We start from the raw sequence: 7,478 nt of genomic DNA, 5'->3' as shown, positions 1-7,478 counted from the left end.
GGAGAGAAGTTTTAGTCAGTGCCCTCGGGGATCAAAAGCCCATGGGTCTTTGGTTTCTACCCAACCATGGCCGCCAGCCCGGCATCCATTGCTCAAGTGTTTCTGCTCTAGCAACCTCAAAACTTAACTTTCTCCCCTGCTCTCAAGATCTAGACTTCCGCACATTCTTCCTCCTTTTGCAGGTGTTCAGTTGTGTTGCTCTTAATCTCATCTCCTCTATTTCCTCTCACCTTTTCTTTCTCAGATCAACACTCAAATACTCTTTATTCCCCAAACCTCATGCCTGAATCCCTTCCAACTCATTTAGAGTTCCAACCCACATTTAGAACACTGCAACAGACTTCCTTCTTTCCCTATCAATACTCCTGTTATTCAGGAGCTCTTCTGCCCTGCTAAATCCTGTCCCTGGAACAAATAATCACCTACAGATGACAGGGCAAATTATTTTAGATGAGAAAGCCTGCCTTGGATATATTAGAGAAAGTGTTTCCACTAAAAGCAACTATAGGATGTGAATTACGTAGCTGAATTTTTAAACATCCCATTGGTCTTAAGAATTTGAGGGGTCTGTGAAGAAGAGTAGGGTGGGGGGGGAGGGTCAGGAGGAGAAGGGAAAGGAAGAGGAAGAAAAAGATGAAGAAGGAGAAAGAGGAGATGGTAGAGGAGAAAGAAAAGGAGAAGAAAAACTGCCTTGTTTTGATAGGCAGCATAACTCTCTTCCCCAGAAAAAATTCACAGAAAAGAACCTAATTGCTCAATTCATTGGCTACTTCTCAGTCTGTAACTTACTTGATACCCACCCCTTCTTGCAAGTCTCTTTCCTCAGCCTCCATGACACCTCTGGTTCTGACTGATTCTCAGTCCTCTTTATGGTCCCCTCTTTCTAGCCACAGCCCTTATGTTTACTGTTCCTCAATGTTCTGTTCTATGTGCTTTGCTATTCTCCCATCAACCCTTGGTTTCAGCCACCAGTGGGATGATGCTGATGATTTCAAAGGCCACGTCTTCAGCTCAGATCTCTTTTTTGTGATTTATGTATCCAGCAGCCTTTTGGACATTTTAACCTTCATGTGCCACAAGCACTTGTAATAAAACACACCTAGTACCGAACTCATCATTTACACCACTCCCAACTCTGTTTTTCTTGTGTAATTTATAATTGAGATTGGTACCACTAATGATCTTATTTCTCAAGTCAGAATCTGGCCTCATACCTCCCCCCATACACACATACTTACTTAATAAATTCCTGTTAATTTCACTGCCTACATTTCTCTTGAATCCTTCCAATTATTGCCTCCATTCCTTCTCCTAAGCTCCTGCAACATGGGTACACCTACTCTTGAACCCTCCAATTCATTCTCCATGTGGCAGCTGTGATCTTTCTAAAACCCAAACCTAATTGTATCCATGTCTTAATTAAAGGATTTTAACGTCTTTCCATTGTGCACTGTAAAATGTCAGGTTTCTCTAATGCCATCTCAAAGTACTTTATCATCTGGTCCTTGTCTGTAGCACTTTATGTTCCCTGTGCTCCAATGGCTGCTTTTAGTTGCCCAAATTTACCACGTTTTTCTCATATGCCAGCCTATCCCATGCTTTCCCTGAGCCCAGCACAGAGAGGCACTGAAAAAAACTGTCGGATGAACAAATGTGTGAATATGAAAGAATCTGTAATTGCTGGTGACTGATTTAAAACAAACTAACAAGTCAAAGAAACAAACAAAAAACCTCTGTAGCTCAGTTTTTGCTTTTACCCAGGAATATATAAATTAATATCATACGAGCAAAGATAAACAGTGTCTTTTCTGCAGCAAGAGACTTTATCTTAATTCTTTAAGCATAATTTGATTTTGCCTTTTGAAAAAATTCAACTGCATTTATTATACAGAGGGTTTTATGGTTCCCTAAATGTATGCCTGCTATTCTCTCTACAAATTGTATTTTCCAAATGTCTGTTCTTCCTAGAACTATTTGCTTATTAGAAGCCAGTTATTATTTTTCCAGGAATGGCAGCGTAAAGCTCGAGGATTTGTTTGTAGTAGGGCAATCCTAGAGATTTTGGATTTGTTTATGTTTCCCCAGATTCTTGTTCCATCATAATGTAGCATTCTGATTTTGACCAAACCTCAGGGGCTTTTGCCTGTGGTCCAATAAATGGGTGTGCACACACATTGTTCAAATAAGTAAAATATGTTAGTGGTGTCCAATCCATCTCTCGGCTACTTCTTAAACTGCTAAGTGCCTGCAGAAGCTCATGACTATTTTATCACAGGAGCTAGTTTTCTCTGTTCAAAATGCAGTTACCTAACTTTGATATAAAAACTGCCAAGAATAAAAATTCTTCTTTTCTTATGTTTAGGTTTAATCATACAATTCATTGGAAAAATAATCATATGTCAGTATCAGTTAGGGCACTGCAAATGAAACTGGCTTCAGAGGATTTAAACAGAACCAGAATTTTAAAAAAGGATACAGGGCAGCTTAAGAATTGTCAGGAAGGCTGGACAGCCATGTAAACTCATGCCATTTCCCCAGGGGTGCAATATCCCTTTTGATTTATAATTTTTCTGTGAAGGAGGAGTTTCAGATATTTTTCATTGGCCCTTCCTACCATAGTGGCTCTTACCATAGGGCAGGGAGCTGATGTGGAAATTCTGCCAGATGTTGACTACTCCTGATCCAATTAAACCCTAAAGAACTAGACTCTCCCCTTCTCCCCTCCCCTGTGCCTACTATGGGGTGCGCTTAGCTAAAAATTCCATTTATTACTTGACCAAAGAAATCCTTACTCCTTGACTAGGGGAAATACAGCAGCATTCCAAGTCCCCAGGAATTATCCGTTAGCTCAGGGCCAGAACCATGGGGATCCTGATATCCCTTTTGAGACCAAGAAGCCATTTCAAAGACAGCCATCTTTCACCTGTATCACCAGCCTCCAGAGAGCAACCATCAAGGAGAGGAAGAGTTAGAGAACCAGGAGAAAACTCTAGGAAACTAGTGTTTTTCACTGTCTTTAGCCCCAACCAGGCTACATTAGTTATCTCTGATCCCCCACTGCAGTGATTTTTAAAGGTGCTAGGATTGGCCCTCAAAGCTTTGGTAAAGGGAGTGCCTTGCAGGCCACCTTGAGGGCCATAGTTGGGGAACAGCAAAACAGGTTGCCATGATAAATTCTCTACAACATTCCTATCTCTCTAGGTCTTTGGGCTCCATTATCTACAATAAATTTTAAAATATCTGTCATCTCAAATACAATTAGTGTGAGTCACCAACACAACTGAGCAGGTAGAAAACCAAATTTACTCATGGAACACTGCTTCCTGTGGACTCTTCTAGTCTCAATATCTGTTCCATTGGTGTTCACTGTTTCATGCAAATGACTCTCACTGATTAAAGAAGATTGAGAAGCTATTGAAGGAGATTGAGTGGCTCACAGCATTTCCAAGGTAGCTAGAGAAGCAAATTGAGAGGCCACACAACCTCAGAGGACTCAGGTCATCAACTCACACCAAAAACTGATGCTGCCGCCACTACCCACTCTAGGCACTTGCCCAGTGCTCCCGCTTCAGCAATGGCCACCCTAAGAACTCTATGACAGCTAGTGCCACCCCTAGAGAGGATTCCCTGAAGAACCTGCTTGACTGAGGCACCAGTTTCAAATTTATAGTCTAGGATGGTGTAAACATATCTATGTCTCAGCTTCAAAAAAGGCTGGGGAAGCAAGTATCTGCCACGGTTAGCTTCAGCGGTGGGAAAGCATCTCCAAGTGCCACAAGATATCACAGACAGGAAATTCCCCAAACATAGGAATCCACTTCTAATGCTGAGCAGGCAAAATAATGACACATGCGTATTGCAGAGTTTCCGACTAAAGCTTCATCAAAACATTTTGAGATGTCATGCCTACCACATTTGTGATTTGGTCACCCCAATTTCCTTTTCATTAGCTTGCTGATGAAATACAAATTGAGGCAGCAGCAATACCATAATCCATCGAACTTAGCATGCCATCAATTGCAAGTCATGCTATTATTTTCTGTGCCACTAAAGAAATGCTGCCAAGTGTCCTATGGTTTGTTAAAGGAAGAACAAAACTTTCATGCAAATTTAAAGTAAGCACATCAAAGATTTTATTCAACTTGTTAATTATTGAGAGAACAAGCATAATGTTAAATGAGCCCAAATAGGATTTGAGAAGGTGGCTGTATATAGAGGTGATTTGCTAGATTGTTGGGTTAAATTTGAACAAAACAAAGCAAAAAACTGATTAATATCAGACAAAGCTATAGCCATATCATTGGACTTATCCATTTCATGGGATAGAAATGATTTGCATTTCTACTGGACTAAATCTACATTCTAAACTGCCTCTATAAAGTTATAAAATAGCCAAGTAAATAGAAAATCAAACCTAGCACTGCACCAAAAAAAAAATCTCTCTTGTCTACTTCCAAGTTTGGGATAATATTTTGATAGCCTCGATGTTTTCATATTAAAGCTCTTTTGGGCTTATTTAGATTAGACTTTTAGCATATGTAAGTCTTGTGCATGTATAAAAAATACACTAAATAGAGAATTCTATGTATCTACTTTCAAAGTCTTATAATTTATTTTTCAACTCAGAATCATTAAAGTTTATAATTTTTCTGTGTATTTCTGTTCTTCATGCTATCAAGAGCATTAGTGATGCAGCATTTCTTTTGAGCATTCCTCTCTTTTCTCTGGAATTTTCTTCCAAGAAGCTGACACCCATTCTGCAACTTTTGATGCTAGAACATCCTTGATTTTCTCAGGTGTCAACAGAAGATTACAAGGCAAGGCCAACACTCATATTCCTTTCTCAAATGATCTTTAAATGTTTGGGGTTTTTTCGCACCTGTGGAGAGCTTACCCTTTAAATGGCTAAGTTTATGAATGTGCAGGCAATGACAACCACACCATTACTGCTTTCTGGCTGGCAGAGACTATAAGACACCATCAATTGTGAAGAGACATTCCAATTTGAGAGCTGAGCTGCTGCAGTATAAAACATGTGTGTTAGAGTTGATGAAATACAGATAGCTCTAGATAAATAGATCTAAATATGTACATAGGTTATGGTTTGACTTTGTATTATGTGAATGAATTTTTCTTACCTGTGCAGGTATCAAAATACAGTGCTAGATGAGGCAGAGATTGCTAAATATTCCCAAGATACATTTCCCCTTCTTCATTTTAACAAGGGAGCACTCCTCTCACTGGATTTCAGTGGGACAGTGGCTACCCAGTTAAATGTACATTTCACAGCATCCCTTGCATGAAGGGGTGGCCTTATGACTAAATTTTGGCAAATAGATAGAAGCAGAAGTGATATGTGCAACTTTCACATCTCATTTTTCAAAGAAAGCTTTCATTCCCTACTTCTTTTTTTGCCCTTTCCTGTGTGTGTGAGCTGGAATAGAGACTTGGGGCTCCACAGGGGTGGTGAGGGGAGGATGCAATAGAAGAAATTAAGTGACTGGATTAACCCATGTGGAAAAGCTTCCACTTGCCTTATTGCACAAGAGAGAAATATATTGTTTAAATCAGCAGCCCAGCCCATACCCTACATTAATACATGAGGTCCTAGAGGGATGGTGGTTTTTCTAGAATAGTTTGACTTATCTTCTTGACTCAAGGGAAGGGACTGGGTAATTTTAGATTGAGGCAGATCTGAGGATTTCTGGTGATTATCAGAAGTCCACACAACTTCACAGACCAAGTCAGCTCAAACTTGAAGTCAATTCAACTTAACCTGAATAATTCTTAAGCCCACCAGCTGTTAGTGCTGGAGAAAGGTTATGTCTTGTTTTATTTTACATTAACAAAGATCTCAAAAGCATAGCAACGAGTAAAAATGAATTTGCAGAACAAAACACATAGCATAGAACTTATATAAATAAATAATATGTATGGTTTGCTGGTTAATTATTGCATAGTTAAAAAAACATAAAGGTTAATACCAACTTCATGACAGTAATTGCCTTCAGGAAGAGGTATATGACGTGGTTTGGGATGAACAAAGAGATCTCAACTTTCTCTATAATGTTATATTCCTTTTATTTTGAAAATTGGGAGAAAATGGGAAAATATGCTACATTTGGTCATTCTGAATAGTAGTGGGTAATTGGTACAACAGTGCCTGCTATGTTACTTTCTGCATTATTTAGTTCTTTCAAAGCTTTTTAGAAAAGAAAGTTAAGTAAAGGAAGTAAGATTGGGGAGTGTGTGTGAAGAAGGAGAATGTCAGGTTTTGCTCTGATATTTTTGTAATAGGACATTGAATGGGATGTAACTGCTATTTTAAAATCCATAACTCAGGCCTAAAGCTGAGTAAGTACCAAGAGGTGCTAACGACCTTAATTTCTACAGAGAACAATCAACTTTGAAGGTCCAGATTCATCCTCTAGGGTATACAGAGAGGCAGACCGGCCCCACCTCAATTTGTCCCCATCTCTACCCAGCAGATAATGAGAGAAGCTTGAGAAAGTCGCAGATGGCTTGGGGGAAATGCTGAGGCTGTCCCCTCCTTTGTCCTTCAACCTTCATCACCCAGGCAATGTGAAGGGGATTTGGACTGGGAGAACCTGCAAAACTGAAAACTGGCATCTCATTCTGCTTGAGCACTGAACTTGGAGATACTGAGCCCATCTCAAGTGTGGCAGAGGAGAATTAGAGGGGAGGCCCAGGAGGACTCTGGCATTTTTTCCTTTCTCAGCTGGGCCCAGTTCTCTGTTGCTGCCCCACCAGCTCTTTTCCCTTGGATTCTTTTCCTCTTGTTCCTGGTTACAAATCACAGTCAACTGGCTCCCAGGACCCTTTGTCCTATTCAAAGACACAGGTCCTTTCCATTAACTAGTATTGATGACATGGTTTGGCTGTGTCCCCACCCAAATCTCATCTTGAATTCCCATGTGTTGTGGGAGGGACCCGGTGGGAGGTAATTGAATCATGGGGGCAAGTCTTTCCCATGCTATTCTCATGATAGTGAATAAGTCTCATGAGATCTGATGGTTTTATAAAAAGGAGTTCCTCTGCACACGCTCTCTTTTCGCTCATCTGCTGCTATGTGAAATGTGTCTTTCACTTTCCGCCATGACTGTGACGCCTTCCCAGCCACATGGAACCAGAAGTCCAATAAATATCTTTCTTTTGTAATTTGCCAGTCTTAGGAATGTCTTTATCAGCAGCATGAAAATGGACTAATACCGTAAATTGGTACCAGTAAAGTGGGGCACTGCTGAAAAGATACCCAAAAATGTGGGAGCAACTTTGGAACTGGGAAACAGGCAGAGGTTGGAACAGTTTGGAGGTCTCAGAAGACAGGAAAATGTGGGAAAGTTTGGAACTTCCTAAAGACTCATTGAACACCTTTGACAAAAATGTTGATAGTGATATGAACAATAAGGTTCAGGCTGAGTTGGCCTCAGCTGGAGATGAGGAACTTATTGGGAACT

The sequence above is a fragment of the Macaca nemestrina genome, chromosome 13, assembly GCF_043159975.1.
Source record: "Macaca nemestrina isolate mMacNem1 chromosome 13, mMacNem.hap1, whole genome shotgun sequence".
NCBI lineage: Eukaryota > Metazoa > Chordata > Mammalia > Primates > Cercopithecidae > Macaca > Macaca nemestrina.
Note: the sequence above shows the minus strand (reverse complement) of the source record.